Source organism: Trachemys scripta, chromosome 1, assembly GCF_013100865.1.
Source record: "Trachemys scripta elegans isolate TJP31775 chromosome 1, CAS_Tse_1.0, whole genome shotgun sequence".
Classification (NCBI taxonomy): domain Eukaryota; kingdom Metazoa; phylum Chordata; order Testudines; family Emydidae; genus Trachemys; species Trachemys scripta.
Genome location: NC_048298.1, coordinates 200692408 through 200714401, shown reverse-complemented (window position 1 = coordinate 200714401; position 21994 = coordinate 200692408). Strand labels below are relative to the sequence as shown.

The window sequence follows — 21994 nt, the reverse complement described above, 5'->3', positions numbered from 1 at the left end:
CAACCACTCCTGACCCCTGACAGCCCCCCCCCAGAACTCCCAACCCATCTAAACCCCTCTGCAGTTAGGGGACAGGGAGCAGAGGGGTTTAGATGGGTTGGGAGTTCTGGGGGGGCTGTCAGGGGGTGGGGAGTGGTTGGATGGGGCGTGGGAGTCCCAGGAGTCTGTCTGGGGGTGGGGGTGTGGATAAGGGTTGGGGCAGTCAGGGGACAAGAGGCAGGGAGGCTTAGATAGGGAGTGGAGTCCTGGGGGGCAGTTAGGGGCAGGGGTCCCAGGAGGGGGAAGTCAGGGGACAAGGAACGGGGGGAGGGTTGGAGGTTCTGGGGGGGCGGGAAGTGGGAAGTGGGAGGGGCGGGGCTAGGGCGGGGCTCCTCCCGTCCTCTTTTTTGCTTGCTGAAATATGGTAATCCTATTCCTCCCAGCCTCACCTCTGATTTTCTTATGGTTCTTCACCCTCCCCAGGCCGGGGGGGGGCGGGACTGCAGTGGGGTCCCCTCTCCCACTTCCCAGGCTGTCAGCTAGAGCTCCGGGCAGCTGGGGCTCCAACAGTCAGCTCCATGAGAAGGAGACAGGTCTGACAGCAGGAACCCCTCCTTGTGGGGTTGACAGCAGGAGCCCCAGTCACCCATGGCTGACAGCGGTTTCTAAGTAAAATTAAGCCTCACTCCTGATCTCGAATAGAACTCTCAAAATGTCAGGATTGTTTTTTTCAAATTCCAGGATCAGGAATTCACCCAGCATGCTGGCTAGAGGAAAAGAAAGGGCATGGTATTCTGCATTGGGTTAAAAAACAAACCAACACAAACAAAACCAACAATCCCCCCCTCTCCCCCCCAAAGAAGAGTCATTTTGGTACCCTCTACTGCTGATAATATACATCATAAGCAGCAGCACTCATTCACTGGGAGTCCTAGAATAGTATTCTCTTTTGTGCACCTTTGAAGGTAGTCTTAAGTGTTAATACTGTTATGAAATCAGGGTCAATCTCAAACACTTTACCGAGGCAAAACTTCCAGTGAATGCAATGGAAGTTTTACTGGATTAAGGGTAGCAGAATTGGACCACAAATAACCTACAGCTTCAGCTGAGCACATAGATCTATTAATTTCCATACATTCCTTTTGATTTGCTTTATGTACAGTTCCATGGTACATACTATATAACTAGGTTGTCACGTGCACATATTGAGGTATCAGAATGCCTTTATACTTTGGGTGGCATTAGAATTCACTTTGGTTAACATAAACATCTAGACCAGCTAGAATTTGACTTTTTCTTGGAATCAGTTATTGGTCAGACTATATAATAAGTGAAGTACTAAATGTACTAGAGCATACAGGTATCATTGCCAAACAAGTAAAACCTAAAGAAAATCCATTTTCAAAGAGAGCATCTTCAGTTATCATCTCAACCTTGGGGCTTCTATTTTAAGTTTGTTTTACAATATCTCTCTTCAAGCATAAATTAAATCACATATTTCCAAGAAGTTTATACTAAACTGTAGTTGTCTTCCATATGAAAGTATTGTCATTGCACAGATACATCTTCTGTGGTTTAAATATTGGCTTAAAGCCCCCCTATAATAAAATTACATATAAACTGTGGAGCTGACTTGATCCCTTTCATATTTCTTCATAAACAAAATCATAGTGACAAGGCGGTTCATTACAAGGTTTCATAAGCATACCAGTTTATTTCAAGAGACCACAGCCTACTCTCTCTCTTACTTTCATTTAGACAGGGTACCCAGGAATTTGATAATACAAAACCAGAAACTCCTCCTGCTAGACACACTATGCAAACTGTTCCACTACAGTAGCATATTTATGAATTAGGCTGGTAAATAGTGCTAGCTGACAGACCAGCTGCGTGTCTACCAATAGGGACTCATTTCTGGAATATCACTGCATTTCTACTGACTGACAAGTTAATTTTCCATTAGCTATACTTCTTTCACATTGTCCCAACAGGAAGATTTCATAATCAAAGCAGACTAAAACACAGTCGTCATATTCAAAGTTTTTAAAGGCTTAATCCAAATAAATGCTGTAATGTTATATTTACATACTGAGAATTTACCTCTATTCTATGTGTTACTGATGGACTAAACCAACACTATCTATAACTTCAGGGGATGGGGCTGATGGGAGAGCTGTTTCTTATTTTATTTTTGTGTTGACACTGTTTTTTGTCTGCCTCGTAGCATAAGAGCTTTAAGATATCTGTGATGAAGATATGCAGTTAAGGCCATTAAAGCTCAAAAATATTGCTCCAACTCACTTTGGTTCCAAATTACCAAAAAAAGTATTTGTTACCTCCTCTGCAAAAGCAAACATTATTCCCACCCACATACACACCATGACAGGGTATATCACACCTTTGTAGTGATATACCTTCTGGAGCCCCCACAGAACTGTTACCCACTGCCTTAGGAAGCAGTGAGGTGAGAGGAAAAAAGCAGCACAGGTGGGTCCTCCAGGCTTGCCTAAAGAGGCCTCATTGGAGCACCCCTTTGGAAGCTAGAGAGACCTGGTCTTCTACAAGAGCTAGCAACAGCCAGTCAGAGCTCTGCAAGTTCAAATAAAAGAGCCATGCAGGGCTCTGCAGGTTCAAATAAAAGAAGCTGCAGGGCTATCCCCGGCTGGGACCAGGAGCGAATCAGAGGGTTCCTCTCTGGCCTGGAGACAGGAAGAACCTGGGGATGAGAGTCCTGAGATAGGACTGGGGATAAAAGGAGCCAGCAGAAAGAGGCCCAGGGAACTAGCAGTGATATATTGGTGTAAGCAGGACATGATGCTGTGAAAAGGGTCCCTGGGGTGGAATCCAGGGTTGTGGGTAGGTCTAGGTAGCCACACCAGCCATAGGCAAACTGGCATGAACCCCAAGAAGGGGAGAAGCCTGATTTCGGAGCCTGAAAAAAGGGCTAAATTTAAAGAGCCAGGGCTGAAGATCCTAGCAAGGGCAAACCAACTGTTTAGTTATTGGTCTCTTTAATTACCTCAGGGGGGTTCATTTGGATTTTGTGACTTGGCCAGAGGGCCAAGCTACTGAAGACCTAACGAGGTCAGTCAGCAGCTTGCAGGAGGAACAAAGGGTGAGAAAAGAACTTTGGTACTACACTCAGCCGCTCAGAGTGGCTCAAGACATTACACAAACTCACACACAGTAGGATTCAGTGTCATAAAAGCATCTCCCTGCTTCAGCTTTCCTTTCCCGAAAGGCAGGGGCAATGGTGGCGTAGAGCTGCCCTATCATCTTGTATGCTGAAGTCCAGATAATACTTGCCATAGCTACATTTGTAACCCAGCCAGCAACACAAAGAATCAAACTATTATTTCTAAGATATAACCAGAGTGCCTTTTGATTTAAGTCCTTCCAGGCTACAGTGTTTCCTTTTAACAACTTAAAGAAGAAGAGTAAGGATGGATTTCCATTGTTTCATGCAGTTGTTAGATTGTTTTCCTGTAATGACATTATGAATACATAACTCACTGTGATTTCAGCAAAATGTTTTATGCATGATATTTCAAGAGCTTTAGAAAACACAATATTAAAATTCTAAAGTGAAAAATAATAGCATTATGCCTCATTACATTTTCTATTGCAGTGATCTAAACTGTGAGTAACAGTACTGTCATCCTGTCATCTCATTCTAAGAGATCTGTGATAATGTTTTACACAATGTCATTTATTTCACAGATATAACTAGACAAAGTGTTCAAGTTCCAAAGCAGATCGTAAATGTTTTCTAGCAGTCACCTGAGAACTAGCTGCATTGGAAACTAAATCTTCAAGCACAAGTGACACCAAAGAGAAAAAGTCAAAAGTAAATGTGAAGACCAAGAGATCTAGAGGCATTTGAATACTGTGAGACGACTGCCTTTCAGATCTTATGCAGTCATCCCCCACTATTTTTTCTTCTTCTTTTTTTCCTGCCCCGAAAGGCAATGCTGGATGTTAAAGCTTCAAAGGCACACAGAGAAAGTCCACTGGAAAGGATGGCATTGTCAAATCTCTGGCAACACCATCAAATCATCTTAAAACCTTATTCTTTCATTATTCCTTTTCCTCCACAATCACCCAGCTCATCCTTTGATTAAAAGAGAGAAGGCTCATGTGTCATTATGATTTGCCATACACATAATGCATTATGCAGAAAATGCTCTTTAAAATGTATGCTAGCAACGCTAATGTTCTAACATAGTTTAAAAAAAAAAAAGCCTAAGTTATCATTCAAAAACAACTGGAAAATTAGTATTGATGCTCTGGGCGTTAGGGGGCTTCTAGAATTATACACCTTTCAATTTTTTACCAGAGTCAATATTTATAGAGTGTGTAAAAATGAGAGATTGTTTTGATCATCTCTACAAAAGTAAATAACAGAGAAGCAACAGACAAAGCAGGAACCATTGCTCCTTTGCACATTCAGAGAACTTTCTGTTCTTTGAGCTGGACTTTCTCTGCCTTGGTTGTTTGCTGCAAACCTCTCCTTCCCCTTCCCTCAGTCTCTTCACCTCAGTTTCACTCCATGACTGCCCCTCTTCTCCCTGCCACATTCCCCTCATCCCACTTACCCGCTTTCCATTTAGCTAATTCCCCTTAAGTAAACCTCCCCTCCAAAAAAAAAAAAAAATAATGTGGAATTAACATGGCATTTAATGCCATCAGAACATTCGTTCTGCTTGTGTGTTCTACCCCTTCCTCCACTGTGGGTCCTTCTTGTCTATTTAGATTGTAAGCTATTTGGCACGGACCATCTATTACTCTTTTTCTGCAGTACCTAGCATAATGGGACCTCATTCTTGGCTGGATCTTCTGCACATCCATAATCAACATGTTAAGTTTTAAAAAAGAAAATAATTAGCACATTTATATCTGTGTCATCAGATTTTATAAGCAGAACTTCCTACCGAAGTCAATGAAATGAAAATTTATGTTAATAATTTGTGCATGCACAGTTTGGACATACATTTGTTTGTATTTGTTTTGCTATCATTCTTTAATTTATTTGGAAGCTGCTGATGAAGCAAAGTGAATCTAGAAGCATATTAAAACATCTACATTTTTACAGAAGGTCTACCGGTTAAGCAGCTTGTTCAACTCTATTTCAGGCTACTCAGACATTCTATCTGCAACCAATATTTTGTTACTTCCCTGTAAAAACAAAACCCTCAACTAATAAATGGGAATACTACAAATGAAAAACAAAAAGCTACAGATGAATTCAGCTATTAGGGGCTTACAACATTGTCATTCAAGTGTTTTGTTTTATTTATGTTTTTAAAGGCACTCCACCAAGCCATTAATCTTCAAATATACGATGTACTACAGTTTAGTTCTCCATGGAAAAATATTCCATGATCAAAACCTTTTGAATATATGCATTTTTCTGGCTAACAGGGTGGACATGTAGGGGAACTTTAGAAGCTGCATGCATTGTTTTGTAGATGTAGTTTATATTTGACTCTATGATAGACATAATTCCAAGAACTGAATAATTTCATTACTGTATATTTGTAGCATTTTACTCATTGACTTTTTTATGGCTAAAACAACGAGGAGTCTTTGTGGCACCTTAGAAACTAACACATTTATTTGGGCATAGGCTTTCGTGGGCTAGAATCCACTTCATCAGATGCATGGAGTGGAAAATACAGGAGCAGGTATAAATACATGAAAAGATGTGAGTTGCCTTACCAAGTGTGAGGTCAGTCTAACGAGACAATTCATTTAACAGCAGGATACCAAGGGAGGAAAAATAACTTTTGAAGTGGTAATGAGTGACCCATTTCAGACAGTTGACAAGAAGGTGTGAATAACAGTAGGGGAAAATTAGTACTGGGGAAATTAGCTTTAGGTTTTGTAATGACCCCACTGCTCCCAGTTTTTATACAGGCCTAATCTGATGGTGTCCAGTTTGCAAATTAATTCCAGTTCTGCAATTTCACGTTGGAGTCTGTTTTTGAAGGGTTTTTTTGTTGAAGAATTGCCACTTTTAGGTCTGTTATCGAGTGACCAGAGAGATTGAAGTGTTCTACTGGTTTTTGAATGTTATGATTCCTGATATCAGATTTGTGTCCATTTATTCTTTTGCGTAGAGACTGTCTGGTTTGGCCAATATACATGGCAGAGGGGCATTGCTGGTATATATCGCATTGTTAGATATGCAAGTGAATGAACCCCTGATGGTGTGGCTGATGGCTAGGGACTTTCTATGGATGGAGTTTTCTATGGAAGGTGGTGGTTGGGTGGAGGAATGAGAAAGTACTGCTGACATAATGCCCCAAACTCAGACAAGGCTTTCCAGGGAGGCTGGACAAAGGAGCAGGCCTGGTGTGAAGTCAGGGGAAACACACATGGCCTCTGCTCAAACACAATGACCTGAAGCAGAAGTAACGTTTCTATATATTTTTCCCCTCCATTCAGTGGAACCTCTTTCAAGGTCATTTGAGGGCGGTCACTGGTGGAAGAAACCCATGCAGTGGGGCTCTAATGGAGCCATTCTGCTAAGAAGTCAACATAGCTTAGAGAAGAGAAGACTGAGAGGGAATGTGATAACAGTTTTCAAGTGCATAAAAGGTTGTTCCAAGAAGGAGAAAAATTGTTCTCCTTAACCTCTGAGGATAGGACAAACAGCAATAGGATTAAATTGCAGCAAGGGCATTTTAGCTTGGACATTAGGAAAAACTTCCCATCAAGGTATTCAAGCACTGGAATAAATTGCCTAGAGAGGTTGTGGAATCTTCATCATTAGAGATTTTTAAGACGAGGTTAGACAAACATCTGTCAGGGATGGTCTAGATAATACTTAGCCCTGCTATGAGTGCAGGGGACTGGAGTAGATGACCTCTCCAGGTCCCTTACAGTCCTATGAATCCATGATTCTATAGGACAGGATGGGGGGACAAGTAGGAAGAAGAGAGGAGGGCATGATCCAGGAGCCAGTGGTAAAACACAGGGCCTCCATGCAGGTGATCCTGGGTTCTAGGGAATCCCTGATATTTGCTGCTTTTGAAGAAAGGGGGATGGAACCCTGTGTTCCTTCTGCTCCACTCCCTCCCTTCCCCATTCCCAAAATCTCTTTGCCAGAAATGATTTGGCAAAAACAATATAACAATAAGCTAACTGAATTTTCCTTCCCACAAGGCACATGTACATGGGTTTTCTGTGCAAGGGAGAGTTTGGTCCCTTTGTTAGGATATACTGTATACAATAATTCCTTTTAATTTCTTATACAGAGCTGCTCCTGAAGAAAAATAAAACAAAGAAGTAAGTTGCTTATAGGCAGCTTTTTTATGAGTTACAATATTAGTAACATTGTTGTCAAGATGGCTATAATAATTGATCTGTCATCTTAAAAATCATTATCTTAGAAAACCAGTAAAATTAAAATTTGAGTATAATTTTCCTGGCATTATTGTTTCCCTGCAAAGGTCTGAGGAACATTTCAGGGTTTGGAGGGCAATGTACAGTACCAGTATGTTTCTCTGACTCATTAGTTTGTTTTTCTCCCTGGGATTTAGATTGACATCTATTGGCCTGACTTGTGACACAACAGCCAAGTTCTTTAAATGTCAGTTCCATAGTCACTGCTTTGTGAAGTTTCCCCAGGTGCAACAGATCTAGAGTTGGTGTATTTTAAAACAAAATGGTTGAGCTTAGCCACTGAGGCAAAGCCTATGGATGTGAAAAGTATAGTCTTGTCTTTTTGCCTTCTTGTATTCATGAAATATATGTAAAAGAGATCAAAGCCAAGGATTAAAACCCAAATAATTTTAAGAAGTGGAACACCATAAAATGCCTCATGGGTTTGACAATGTATTAGTCAACTGATTCCAAGTCTGGGAAATACTTGAGTGGACATTAAAGATGCTGTAATGCATCTCAAATAATTTTGAACATCAAGCATTTTGATTTTTTTAATTAGGTAGATTTGTATGTATGTAGACAGGTTATCTACATAATGACTATGTTCAAGTTTACTTTCATCCTACAGATCTTGTGTGTGGCAGAACTGGAGAGTTTTCTTCTCCAAACTCTCCTAATAAGTGACTGTACACTAGTATCTGGTCAGAAAATAACAAAATGCAGTATTTGAATATAGGTTCTATGGACACAGGTAGTCTTTTTGACCATAAAAGGGAATGCTATATTTGCATAGTAATAAACCATAAAGAAAACTCTTGTTAATGAAAAATGCAAAGGAACTGCCCCACAAATATAACAGACAGTTGGGATGGGCTAGTTCTGCAAGGTTCAGGAGTTTGTACTTGTAGAAAACTTCTAATTCCATCTATGCAGATTAATTAACATGTCAGTGTGTAGGTATATGTATGTAGTTAATCACACATTTCTGGACAGTTTGCTATGTAAAGATCTTCCAACAGGAATTAATTCAGGGAAGTTCCATGGCTTGTGTTATGCAGGTCAGACTAGAGAATCACAGTTTATAATCTATGAATCTTGTTAATACTAAAACTAATAATTCCCTTTTCTACAGCTCAGGTCGCACGCATCCTCCCCCCTCCCACACAAGTTTAGTCATGTGAGACAAAGTGGAAAACTCAAGATTATACAAAGGAACAAGCCTTGCTTTCAGTATCCAGCAAAACAGATATATCTTTTGTTTCTGTTCTCCCCTTCTCCCACAGGTAAATTATAGTCAAGAGTAATAGTCACATAAACTGACCAGGTTCTGCTGGAATCAATGTTCAGCTGAAACAACATTTTGAAATATTAAGGTAGCCAAAGCATTAAAATAATAGATTAGCTTGTATTAATTCACAGCTTTCCCTTTTACTTAATATGAATATATATATAAACTTTTCTTCATGTGCTAGTTATATGCATACATTGTTCACAATCTGTTAGGAAAAACAATGTCAAAGTGGAAATTGTCTCACAATATCACACCTCTTTGGACTATCAACAACCAGTTCCATTTTAAGACTTCCTCCAGAAGCCAAAGTCTTAATATGGACATTCAGTGATTCTACAGGTACACACTCTGCAGTGTTGCTCGATGGATGATACTAAAATCTGATAGCCCTTTAAATTAGTGAACGATTAGATAAGGCTATTACAACTTTAGAGCAGAAGACTCAGACTACCAATTTAACAATTTAACTTTATTGGTTTTAGAATGAGAAATATCCAACAACAGTCCAATGCTACTGACCCAAACTCAAGTTGTTACACATCGTGGGGTCTTTTGGAAATTGTTAATAATTCTTTATACAAATTTATATACAATTAAAAAATTAGTAAACCAGTGCTAAGTAAAAATGATAGACTCAGCCCTAGACTTTGAGATTTTAGCCTGGGGAAAAAAATGTACTCAGCTTTCATCCTGCTTAACACTGTGCCCTCTGAACTGTCAAGTATGCTTCACTCAAAGTGAGCTGCTGGCAACTCCTGACATTCAAATCTAGAGACAGCTAAATGTATAATCTTATTTTAAACTAATGCGACAGTGCAGAGGGAGACACCTTATAAGGTAACTAGGTCTCCAACAATATAGGACTATAAAAATCAATATCAAAATCTAGAACTGCACCTAGAAGGGAACAGTAAGCTAGTGTAGACTTCAGAGCACTCTTTTAACATATTCCTTGTGACTAATTCCATTACATTCACCACAGCATTCTGCACCAACTTTAAATTCTGAGAAATTTTTGAGGGTAGCCTCTTAAAAAGCCAACATAAAAATCTAATTTGGAGGTCACAAAGGCATGGCCAGGGCTGATGAGAGGGGGGGAAGCCGGTACAAATTACTGGGACCCGGCGGTCTGGAAGGGGGCCCAGGGCCCAGTTCCCCCCCTCCCCTCGTCGGTGCTGTTTAGCTGGTCCGCCCTTGCTGGGGGGCCCGAAAAAATTCCAGGCCCGGCTTCCCTGGCTCCCCCCCCCCGCTCGTCGGACCTGTTTAGCCAGTCTGCCCTTGCTGAGGGTCCTGAAAAAAATTGGCGGCCCTGGGCATGGCTATATCTGGCCAGATTTACTTCCCAGAGAAATAGTTACAGTTGTCATGAAATCAAAAGGCGATACCGATGCCACCTTGAACTGCAGGAGCATCTGCTAACCTTTTTCCAAAAGCACATTTTCAGATGGTTTTGACACCTATTTAAAAACTTGAAATTTATAAATAAATATAAATGTTCTCACCACATTTCTGGCCGTACAGTAAGATTTTAATAACAGCTGTATCCAGTCATTAAGTACTAGGCATTATTCCGATTTTATGTGTGTAAGCATGATTCAAGAGAATTGTTTTTATCTTATACCTACATCTCTCATTCTCAATTAGTTTGCTGAAAGAACATAAACTAACCTTAAAGTATGTGTAAAAAAATAAATAAACCTGTGCAAGCTGGAAATATTCTTGTTTCAAGAGCAAATTATCTAGCTTTCTTTCTCTGAGGAATCACTGACAAAGTCCCCTGCTCTTTCAGCCTTTCTTCCTGATTATACAATACTACTTGCCCCAATCCTGCAACTCTGTAAGTAACAAGGGCATGATAAGAGCCATCATTACTCTTTTCACATATAGGTTCTTTGGCACAAGTATCTATTTTACTACTACACAGTTCCCATGGCTTTCAGAGATTAAATAACCTTGAGTTGTTGAGCTGTCATGTTAATACTAAACCCGTCAATAGTCTCCTCCCCGAAGACACAAGTAAGATTGATCCCACTTGTGACTTGTTCATTTCTGAAACTATACCTCACCATTAGTGTCCTTCTCTGGCCTATCGGAGACATCAGTATGTGTAGCAAATCGATTTTAATCCCCCAATACAGTAAGTAATATATCTTTAGGGATAATTTTTGGTAAAAATACATCTTTGGTGGTTCAGAAACTAATTAGCTTAAAAAAAGACTAGTTGTGTCAGGTACCAAATTATCCTGTTTTCTTAGTGTACATTCTAATTTAGGGATTGAAAAGAACTGGATCTCAAGGTAGACTAAGATAGCAACACATTTCAGCTTTAAGTGCTCATCAAGCCAAGAGACAACAGAATTGGTGAATGGGGCATTTCAGATCCTTAGAGAAATGAGAACTATTACATAAGGAAGTGTGATTTGAATTTGTCTCTTTGCTTAGGTTGTGCCATCCTAACAGCATTTATAAATACAAACAGAATTTTAAAATCAAGACCTGCAGTAGCTCATTCTCATCATTATCTGAGCAATGAAGTATATAACTTCCAAATGAATACATAAGCATATTGAATGAATTTGCAAGTTGTAGTCCCTCCTCTCCCAGCTTCTCAATAAGCTTTCAAACCAAATTTATTGTTGAACAGCAAATGGAAAACAAAGTCAATAGCTCAAGTCAACAAAAGTGGGTCTCTTGAGCATTACCCAATTAGCCTTAAAAGAAGGAACTTGGTTTCTTTCAACTGTCAAGAAGTTTAAAAATAAAATCATTGTGCATTTTGAAGGGCAGATACAATATCCAATTAGTTACTAATAAACTGGTTTCCTCAGACTTGGAGGATTTACAGGCTCAGAAATCAAATACTACTGATGAATCAATGTTGTTACCCCCTTCCCCCCCGCCCCCAGAGCTGACAGAATGGACAGTATAGCTCTAATTAGAAGGTCAGACAGGAGTGGTTTTGAAAAGCACAAAATTTTAACACAAACTTTGAAAGACATGTGAGATATTATGTCCTTTTACAGCAACAGTATCTTTCTCTATAAAGCAGTTGTTAATTATTCAGTTTACAAAAGTAAATTATAAACCGTTAAAAGACGAAGAAAGAAAAAAATCTGTATCTTCTTGTTGGTATCGGGAAAACACTGAAAAAGAATATCTGAAACATGTAGGCTATTTGTTTTTATTTTCAAAACTCCTGCTCCTTTTTGTACTTGAAGAGACAATTCTGTCATATGGGGGGCACTAATGGGACAGGAGTTCCTCCCCCAACACAAGCATAGCCATTTTGCTCACCTGTACAACATGAGGACAGAAGGGCTAATCTACCCTCAAGATAGCCAACAAGGAAGTGCAGGGAAGAGGTGAGGCAATAACCCTGCCTCCTTTCTTCACCAAACTGCTGAGCTGGGGTGGCCTTGGAGAGAAGCACACATTGCATCCCTTGAGGGGGGGTGGCAATAATCCTATTCCCATGGGATAACCCCCTTACCATTGCAACATGAGCATGATGGGAGTCTACACAGATCTGGTTGGAAAACAGGATGAATTTTTCATTAGAATGTTTATGAAAAAAATTCTCTCTCTCTGGCTCAGTTACTGAATAGTTTCTCTTCCTTATTTACCATTCCTCCTGCTTTTGCGTCATCTGCAGACTTCATCAGTGATGATTTTATGTTTTCTCCCAGGTCAAGATGAACTGGTCATAGGTAAAACCTCAAAAGGTCCAAAGTATTGATGTTTATCCAGAACTTTTCTGACTATCTGAACCATTATCCCTTGACACTGGGCTAAATAAATCAAGGGTTGCTCATAAAAACCAGGCTCTCTCTGATATTTCTGGCACTTCCACTGTTCGAAATAATGCAAGAAAAGCCTCATCTGGTTTTTAGTCCCTGAGAGAAACTAGAAATGATAAAAACATTTCAGGACCTCAAGAAAGGTTCGGCTTGTATTCAATTTTAAGAATAAAGACAGGACAGGATGATACAAGAGAACTTTATTGTCTTTGAACTGGTTTGCCCATTTCTAACATGAACTAATGTGACAATTCTACTTCACCCTCACTCCCCAGGAAAAGCACTCTATGAATCTGATGGGTCTTCCAGGGATCTTAACTTCTCAAGACGATGATGAAACAAATACAGAGCTACGTCTTTGATTTGGTGAACTCACTAAGTTAGTGCTTACGGGACCAGATAGATTTTATGATTTAAAACAAATTATTTTCATTCACTCAGTTTATCTGGAGACAATTAAAAGAGCTTAAATGAGCCACATAGAAAATAGGGAATTATTTAACAGGATATTGGGACCTCAATTCTGAACACTTCTGTACGTGAGAAGTCTTATTCTATGTAACATGTAAGTTACTTACATGAGAAAGTGTTTGCCAGATCAGAGACTTAAGCAGAGCACCCAGTGTTAACATAAAAAAGGAACTAGAATATGGGCTTGATAACATGGTGTATTAATCCACACTATAGGGGTTAAAATTCTAGTACGTGCTAATTGGTCTGTGTGAACTCTGCCACTGTGCACTAAAAGTTCCCTAGTGCATGTTAATGTAGTACTGTTTGAAATGAGACTACATTAATGTGCGCCAAAGAACTTTCAGTGAGAACAAGCAAGGTCCACACAGATGCATTAATTAGAATTTACACTCCTCTAGCGTGGACTAACGCACCATGTAGACAAGCCCTAGGTAGTCCTAGAGGGAAATGAATAAAAGGGTAAATAAGTCAAGTCCTGACTCTGCAAAGACTTCGACACATGCTAAACTTTATACTTTGTGAGTAGCCCCACTGAATTTACAGTGTGTAAAATTGAGCACATACCAAGTCCTTGCAGGATCAAAGGTTAACACTACAATGTGAGCTGAAGTAAATCCCCCTACATATTATTGATATGTCAATCAAACTTTTAAAAATAATTTACCAGCCACAAGGATGCAGTGTTGTTTGCATGTCCTCTGATGCTAATTTTCCTGTGTGGGGTGAATTAGGCAGAAATAAAGAGACAAATACAGTAGCCACAGTGTAGGAGTTTCCGACATTGCCAGTTAGTTGAAAATAAATCTCTAATTACATTTCTTCTAGAAGCACACACGGGTTTCAAACAGCACTGGTATTGCTGTGCTTTGTTGCCAACTGCACATGTAAAATATTTAATCATTAGCACATTAATGTTATGTTTAAAACACTTTTATAATATCACTTTGAAAGTGTTTGTATTAAACCTCTTTTGATTATAAGCATTGTGCTTACAATCAATTCTTTTATTACTCCACAGACAGTATAACCTCTCTCTCAAAAGTATTATAAAGTGTTAGACCAAGAGTTTAAAGAAACAGTGGAAAATACAAGCAGCTTTTAATTGTCTCTGGGCTCACTTTGTTGAAAACTATATTCTGTTCCAGTTACTGAACTGTACTTTTACAGAAATATACTCCTGAAATGCAGTGAAACCAACTTAAAAGCCCTTTGTTACTCGGTAAACCCTTTATACACATTTAAAAATGAATAATTTTCCATTGTGCTCCTGAGGCAGAGCAGTTAATTTAAACACCTGCATACCTATTTATCCTCAAGATATGCCATGCCACATGTCTGCAGATGGAGTTTATTCTATGACAGCTGCTATTTTAAACACAAAATTATTTTTAATCAGTTGAACTGAAGTCTTGATGTGGTTACTTGACAGGATACTTCCAGATTTAGTTATAATCTCAAAAATAATGGTTGATGCGTACAGCAGTCTTACTGAAGGAAGTATTGCATGCTAGAAGTGATTCTTCCAGGAACAGGGAAATTAGGTATAGACATGGAAAGAACGGATCTTGACAAATTGGAAAAGTGGTCTGAATTTAGATGAAATTAAATAAAGCCAAGTGTAAAGTACTACACATAGGAAGGAAAAATCAGATGCACAACTACAAAATGGAGAATTACTGGTTAGGTGGTAGTTCTGGGAATAATTGTGGAACACAAATTGAATATGAATCAGAAATATGACATGAAGAAGAGCTCTGTGTAACATTGAAAGTTTGTCTCTATCACTAGTGGAAGTTGGTCCAATGAAAGATATTACCTCACACAACTTGTATCTCAACAATATGATGCAATTGCAAAAAAGGCTAATATTCTGGGGTACATTAGTAGGAGTGTTGTATGTTAGATAAGGGAGGTAATTGTTCCACTCTCTTTCGCACTGGTGAGGCTCGGCTAGAGTGCTATGTTCAATACTGGGAACTACACTTTAGGAAAGATTTGGACAAAATGGAGAGAGTTGAGAGGAGAGAAACAAAAATGACAAAAGGTTTAGAACACCTGACCTATAAGGAAAGATTAAAAAAACTGGGCATATTTAGTCTTGAGAAAGAAAGACAGAGGGGATCTGATAACAGTCAAATATGTTAAGGGTTGCCATAAAGAGGACTGCGCTCAATTGTTCTCCATGTCCACAGTAGATAGGGCGAGAAATAATGGGCTCAATCTGCAGCAAGAGAGATTTAGGTTAGATATTAGGAAAAAACCTTTCTAACTATAATGGTAGTTAAGCTCTGGAACAGGCTTCCAAGGGAGGTTGTGGAATCTCCATCAGTGGAGGTTTTAAAGGACAGACTGGACAGACACCTGCCAGGGACGGTCCAGATTTACTTGGGTCTGCTTCAGTGGAGAGGGATGGGTTTGATTGCTTCTTGCAGTCCCTCCTACCTCTATATTTATGATTCTATACAAGTCTTTCAGTATTAACCTGTGAAAAAAATGCCAAAAGCTATTTTATGACAAACACATTTAAACACAACATACATTTCTCTTTTCCAAGGTAGCATGTTTTCAGCTACTTTAGCACAAAATGAGTTTACAGAGAAGTAAAATGTTTTTGCCATTTAAAATGTAGCTTTTGTGACTGCAGCCTAATATAATATATCTAAGGCTTTTACAGAACACACATACTTTTACAAAGTCACTAAAATAGAAATACCAACTGTTAACCTTTGTTTTGTACAAACAATACACTTGAAATAACGCTAATGTTATGGACTATATGACCCAACTGGGGCTGAGGAGAATCAGGAGAGCCTGGGTCATGAAGCACTGGAGTTCTAGGTTAGAGTTCAATACTGGGAAGCAAGGGTAAATTAATGGGGTCAGCAGCAGCCCATTCAATTCACAGGAAACAAGCTAAGAGTGTACAAATGGAGGAAGTGGAAGTCAAAGGAGCAGGCATCTAGGAGTGTCTTTAGACAACCAATGTAGCTACTCAGGGAGAAGACTTTTTTCCTTAAAAGAGCAGACCTCTGCAACAGCCCCAAGTTATTTTTACTTCTAAATCAAGCGGAAAAAGGAAAGCTTCAACTTCCTTTTCTCTACCTTAAAGGGAGAAGGAGGAGGAGACTTCTGTTTGAGTTGGCCCTGAAAAAACAGAGGGAACCAGAGAGACCTTTTGATTACCCTGAGAAAAGGGGATTTGGGGACTCTGCATCTGTGACCCCAATAAAAGGAAACTTTAAGATTATATATTGAAAGTCCTAGAAACAGGCTATTTCATTTTATATTTCTTTCTTGGTTTAATAAGAGTTTTTATTGGGTAACCTGAAACTAGTCATTACTCTAATAGGTTCCAGATTATCCAGGGGAGAGGGCAAGTAAAAATATAATCAGGAGCTAAACTAATTCTAAAACACAAACTGCTTAATAGTGTTTTCAAATCCTTCTTGGTCAATCTTTAAGATTAATTAGTCAGTATTTTGCTTCTAAAATATAAATTGCAGTATATTAGTGGTTTAAAAGCAAACGAACCTCCAGATGAAGAGCAGTAAAGATCTAAATAGTGTGGACTAACATTCACATATATATAATTTTGCACTATTTAAATCTTTACTGCTCTTCATCTGGAGATTCAGTGGGTTTTTAACCATTAATGTACTGCTACTTGTGTTTTTCAGAAGAAAAAGTAGTGACTACATATAAACATACATATAGATCAGGGGTCAGCAACCTATGGCACACGTGCCAAAGGCAGCATGCAAGCTGATTTTCAGTGGCACTTTGCTGCCAGCCTGGGGTTCCGTCCGCCAGTCCCGTGCCAACAGGGATCCCAGCCGCTGGCCCCGCTCAGCCCACTGCTGGCCTGGATGGACAGAACCCTGGGCTGGCAGTGGGCTGAGCAGGGCCGGTGGACAGAACCCCAGCCCGACATCGGGCTGAACAGCTCAGCCTGCTGCCGGCCTGGGGTCCCAGTGCTGGCCCTGCTCAGCCCGCTGCCAGTCTGGGCTTCCGTCCATCGGCCCCTGTAAATGTAACATGTATGACTGGCACGCGAAACCTTAAATTACCGTGAATAAATGAAGACTTGGCACACCACTTCTGAAAGGCTGACGACCCCTGATATAGATAGTCAAAGGATCAAAGACAAGGCTGACACCTAAAGCAGTCATAAAGGTTGATTTCCAAAGATTCAAAGTACTGTAAGTATGACAAGCCAAATGTTTTAAAATAAAAATATTTTATAAAGCAAATAAAAAAATCAACGAGCAAAATCAACATGAGAATTCTTTGCCTTTGGTTCCAGTCTCCAGTTACTGAACTTTACTGAATTTTCCACTTACATTTACATTTTGTTACAGAGTTTCAACAAAATTATATATGACTGGGATAGCCTGCCCATAGAGCCCAGGGAAGGCCAATATTTGGAAGGCAATTGCTTTACAGAAAATAGTTGTAAAATCATCCAAATAGGTATTTGATGACTAAAGAAACACACAGATCTTTTCTATTGGAAATGCCAGTATTACAGACACGCACAAAGTGTTGCAGTTCATAAGGGGAAAAAAATCAAATGCACAAGTACAAAATGGGCAGTGGTACTGCAGAAAATGATCTGGGGATCATAGTGGATCACAAATGAAATATGAGTCAATAGTGTGATACTGTTGAGAAAAAAACAAATGTCATTCTGAGCTGTATTACTATGCATGTCATATAAAAGTGACACAGGAGGCAATTGCTCTGCTCTACTCAACACTGATGATGTAACGAGAAATTTTACTTTTAGCTGTTTTGAAAAACCTTGCAGCACCTTGATAGAGACCAGCAGAGAAAAACTGAAAAAAGGGGGTTTAAATATCGTAGAAATTTCACCTCTCCCCATTGACACAATTAAGGTGGTGACAGTATCAGGACACTTCGATTTGCATAAAACAGCAGTTAGCTTAAAGATTAAGGCTTAGATAAATAGTTATTAGTGATAGTTTAAAGTTAGAAATCCAAAATGGTGGATGCAATAATCCTTCATGAAAGACACAGGGTTAGGGTATCGAAAGTTCCAGCAAGTCATAGGGAGGAACTTTACTATCTAAAAATAGATCAGAGGGAGGAGCTCTACTCAAGATGGTGTCAGAGGGAGGAGCTTAGCTATCTAAAAGTATGTATAATGCAATAGGAAGGATCTAGAGATATGCTAATTAGAGGAAGCTGATTGGCTAAGCCAGGCTAATGAATTATGTTAATGAGAAGACCTTGATAGAGCAACCAACATATAAGGCCAACTAGCAGGGTGATTGTAGTGGGCTTGAGGCTTTGTGGAAGAACAGCAGCTACCTGAGAAGAAGAAAGGAAAGTTCCAAAAAGCAGCTACCTGGAAAAGCAGCAGCAGAACTCTAAAGGTCACCATGGCAATGGCTTTAATAGCAGTGCAATCAGCAGTCCCTGACAGCAGCAACAGCCAGCAGCAACTGCTGTTACGCCCACAGCCTGAAGCAGCAGTTACAAAAATTGTGGCCTTGAAAATCGCCATCCTTAACATCATCATGATGTTCATGATCTGATCAATATGATCAGCAGGACCATTAAGATGAAACACAGGGAACTTGGGGTAGGAGTGTAAGTCTGATTTTTCCATCTATCATTAAGGAGTATGTGGGTCTGTCTGTAAATAAAGCGGGATGCCTGTGTTTTGAGTTAAATCTCCCCTACCCATCCTGCTACCACTTGGCCAGTGCTCACAGGATGTTAAAAGTTTAAATGTTAGATGTTAAATATTGAGATATTAAATGTTAACTATTAAATATTAAATGCCAAATGTTGAAATTAAGTGAATAATTCACCCTATGTATAATTCTACTGTGTTTTAATGTGTTTTATGTATTCTTTCTTGCTTCTATTAAATATACAGTAACTACTTTTTAAAAAAAATAAAAAAGTAAATAATTCTTGTTTTCAAGAATTTCTGCTTGTGTGTGTCAATCCTTGAGTGGAAGGCTGTATCTGTGTCCTTTCAGGGGTTAGTAAAACTAGCTTGCTCTGGGGAGCCCTCTTTGGATCAGAGACAGGCCCCTGGTAACACCCTGGCAATTCCTTTAGTGCGGGCCACAACTTTGTTACCCGTTTTGTTAAATTAGAAGCATTATCGTAGGCTAATTTAATTGGCATCTAAAATTTAAGGTAAAAATTAGGCCTCAGCTGGAGTACTATGTCCACCTTAGGACATCACTCTTTAAAAAAAGATGTGAACAAATTGAAGAGTGTCCAGAGGAGAGCAAAAAAATAATAGAAGGTTTAGAAAAACCTGACCTAAGAGGAAAGGTTGAAAGAATTAGGCATGTTAAGTCTAGAGAAGAGAAGACTTAGGGAGGCCATGACAACAGTCTTCAAATATGTAAACGGTTGTAAAGAGAGGATGGTTATCAATTTTTCTCTATGTCCACCAAAAGGTAGGACAAGAACTAATCAGCTTAATCTGCAACAAGGGAGATTAAGGCTAGATATTAGGAACAAATTTTCTAACTCTAAGGCTAGTTAAGCATTGGAACTGGTTATTTAGGGAGGTTGTGGAAGCCCCATAATAATCAGGGATGGTCTAGGTATACGTAATTCTGGACTGGATGACCTCGGAGGTCTCTTCAAGTCCTACATTGCTATGATTACAATAGAACCTACTGGAGAGGGTGATGTACTGACGGTATACAACATTTTGATACGTACATTGAGTCTGATGCTACTGAAATTTTATCTGGAAGGATAAATTCTGCAATAAAAATAAAGATCTGCATTTCATAACTCTCTCACTATATCCCTAAATTAATGCCTTTAATAGTCAAGTTGTTATTAAAACAGTTTAATCAAAGGTTGAAACTTAAAATGTAGTTTGACTCCAGGTACTACAAAAACCACTATTAAAAGTAATTAATTCAGGGAAGAGTAAAATGTCATGGCCGGTCAATGAGTGTGATGGAAACAGAAGCATGAGCTATAGGAGAAGACAATGAAGGCAAAGATAAGCAAGAGCTTCAGGAAAAGGACCCCAAAATTAGAGAAGTTTCAGAATACAGAGGACCAAGTGAGAATTGCAAGGGTGACAAAATGTGCTACAAAAAAAATAACGTGGAACAGCCGGTTTTCCTTATGTGATCTGAGAGAAAGATGCACTATGATGGAGGGAAACCATGGAGATATACAATAAGGCTATATACACAGTGAAGGGTTAATCACAAACAAAACTCTTTGAAATTAATCCAATAAGTGAATACAATGCCTACTATTTATCTTTGGGTTTCTATAGTGCCAATCAGTAAAGTATCTCAGAATTTCTTAGGTATTAAATCTGTTTGGTGAGTTTCCTAATGTATTTCAGCAAGTTTTCTGTTCTCACCTCCTTTGATGCTATCCTTAGGGGAATATGTATATATTTAAGTCATCAACACATATTAACTTGTAGTCTATTCTCAATTTCACAGATACCAATAGCACAGTAGATACAAAATTTATATTTATGTACCTGACTTTCAACTGACTCCTACAGAAGCAAATTTACCAATTAACATGTAGCCTGTTAACAACTGTCAATAGACCTAACTGTGGTATCCAAGGCGTGCAATTCTTTTAAGATAAAGTAAATATGTTAGTCTTCTCACTCATATCTATACACTAGACTAGTCAATGGAGTTCCTATCATGTCCTAGGCCTTTTGAATATAGCTGTTGTCAAATGTATGGAAACTATTTTAACTAGTCCACATTTAAAAGACACATTGTTTAAAACCAGCATCAAAAATACTTTTCATAAAACAAATTTCAATTACAAACAACAATTTTAATGCCTCTGTAATTAAAAATAACTTAAAACATTACGCTGTCAGATGCCAGCATTCAATGAGGTTATTTGCCTCTGCATTACCACTCAGCTGGCTAATTTTGATATGGGATGAAAAGCAGCAGAAATCTACTGTGTTAAGTTTCTGAAATTACCATTAATTTAATGCATTCTGTACTGTACCTGTAAATTAATTAAAATGCTGCTGCTTCTTCAAGTTGTTCATTAGCTGGCATCCAAACCTTTTTGTGCCTGCATTTTCTGAACAAATATAGAAACTGCTAAAATGTCATTTTAAATTTCTCTACTTTCAAATCAATATATTGTTTAAAATTACATTTCTATGCAGCAGTAGCCTTTTTTATTTATTTTTGCACACCGTACAATAAGAATTACTTTAATATAGACTTTGCATGTGGTTTGTTTCTTTTATAATGCCAAATAGGCTATAATGCGATAAGTGTTAATCAACAATCCAAAACAAAATCCAATGCCTTTACATTGGGAGTTTTTCCACTGATTTCACTGAATATTGATCAAGCTCTTAGAGACTGCTTTCTGCCCTTAAGCGTGCATTTGTGCCCTTAAACGTCCCATTGCAAGAGGCAGTCCTTAGAAATAAAGTTGATAGTCCTTAGAACTAAAATGGGGAATTGCTGTAAAGACAGAAACACAGTATTTCTACTGTCTGAGCTGTTCTTTTACAATACAGTCCACTTCTTAGTACTAAGAGGGAAGCATTTTCCATTGCTAACAGTGAACAGCAATTTTTACAGTTGCCATTGCCACTGATGGTTGCATGTGCTGGTTACATCTCTTATGACAAGTGCTCATTTAAAAATTCTAATGTCCATCTCATCCTATTATTCAGGTGAACAACTCCAGAATGGAATTTCATCTGAGAGCTCTGTGCTTCTGCTATTATGGTGAATCCATAGGAAAAGTTCTTCATGTCTTTTGACAAATTAAAGCCAAATCAAGCACAACAAATCAAATGTGCCTCTACGACATTACTACCCATAACAGCTTAGACAATCAGACACTGATTCTGTGTCACTAGAGGACACAGAAGTATTCATTAAACAGCAGAAAGGTGTTCATATATCATCACAGCCTCAAGCATTTTCTAAATAGGACTAATCAGACAGGTTTCAGATAAAAGAACGTCTAAACAAGTGGCTGTTGTATATTTGTTTCTCAGCTACTAAAACCTAAAACTGTTTATTTCTAAAGATCTTTGGCA

General features: G+C 38.9%; 1 protein-coding gene across 7 annotated transcripts in view; it reads right to left on the bottom strand.

The window, feature by feature from the left end:
- DMD (dystrophin) overlaps positions 1–21994 on the bottom strand; it is a 1855422-nt gene that overhangs the window by 1798862 nt on the left and 34566 nt on the right. The gene's annotated exons all lie outside the window — the stretch shown is intronic.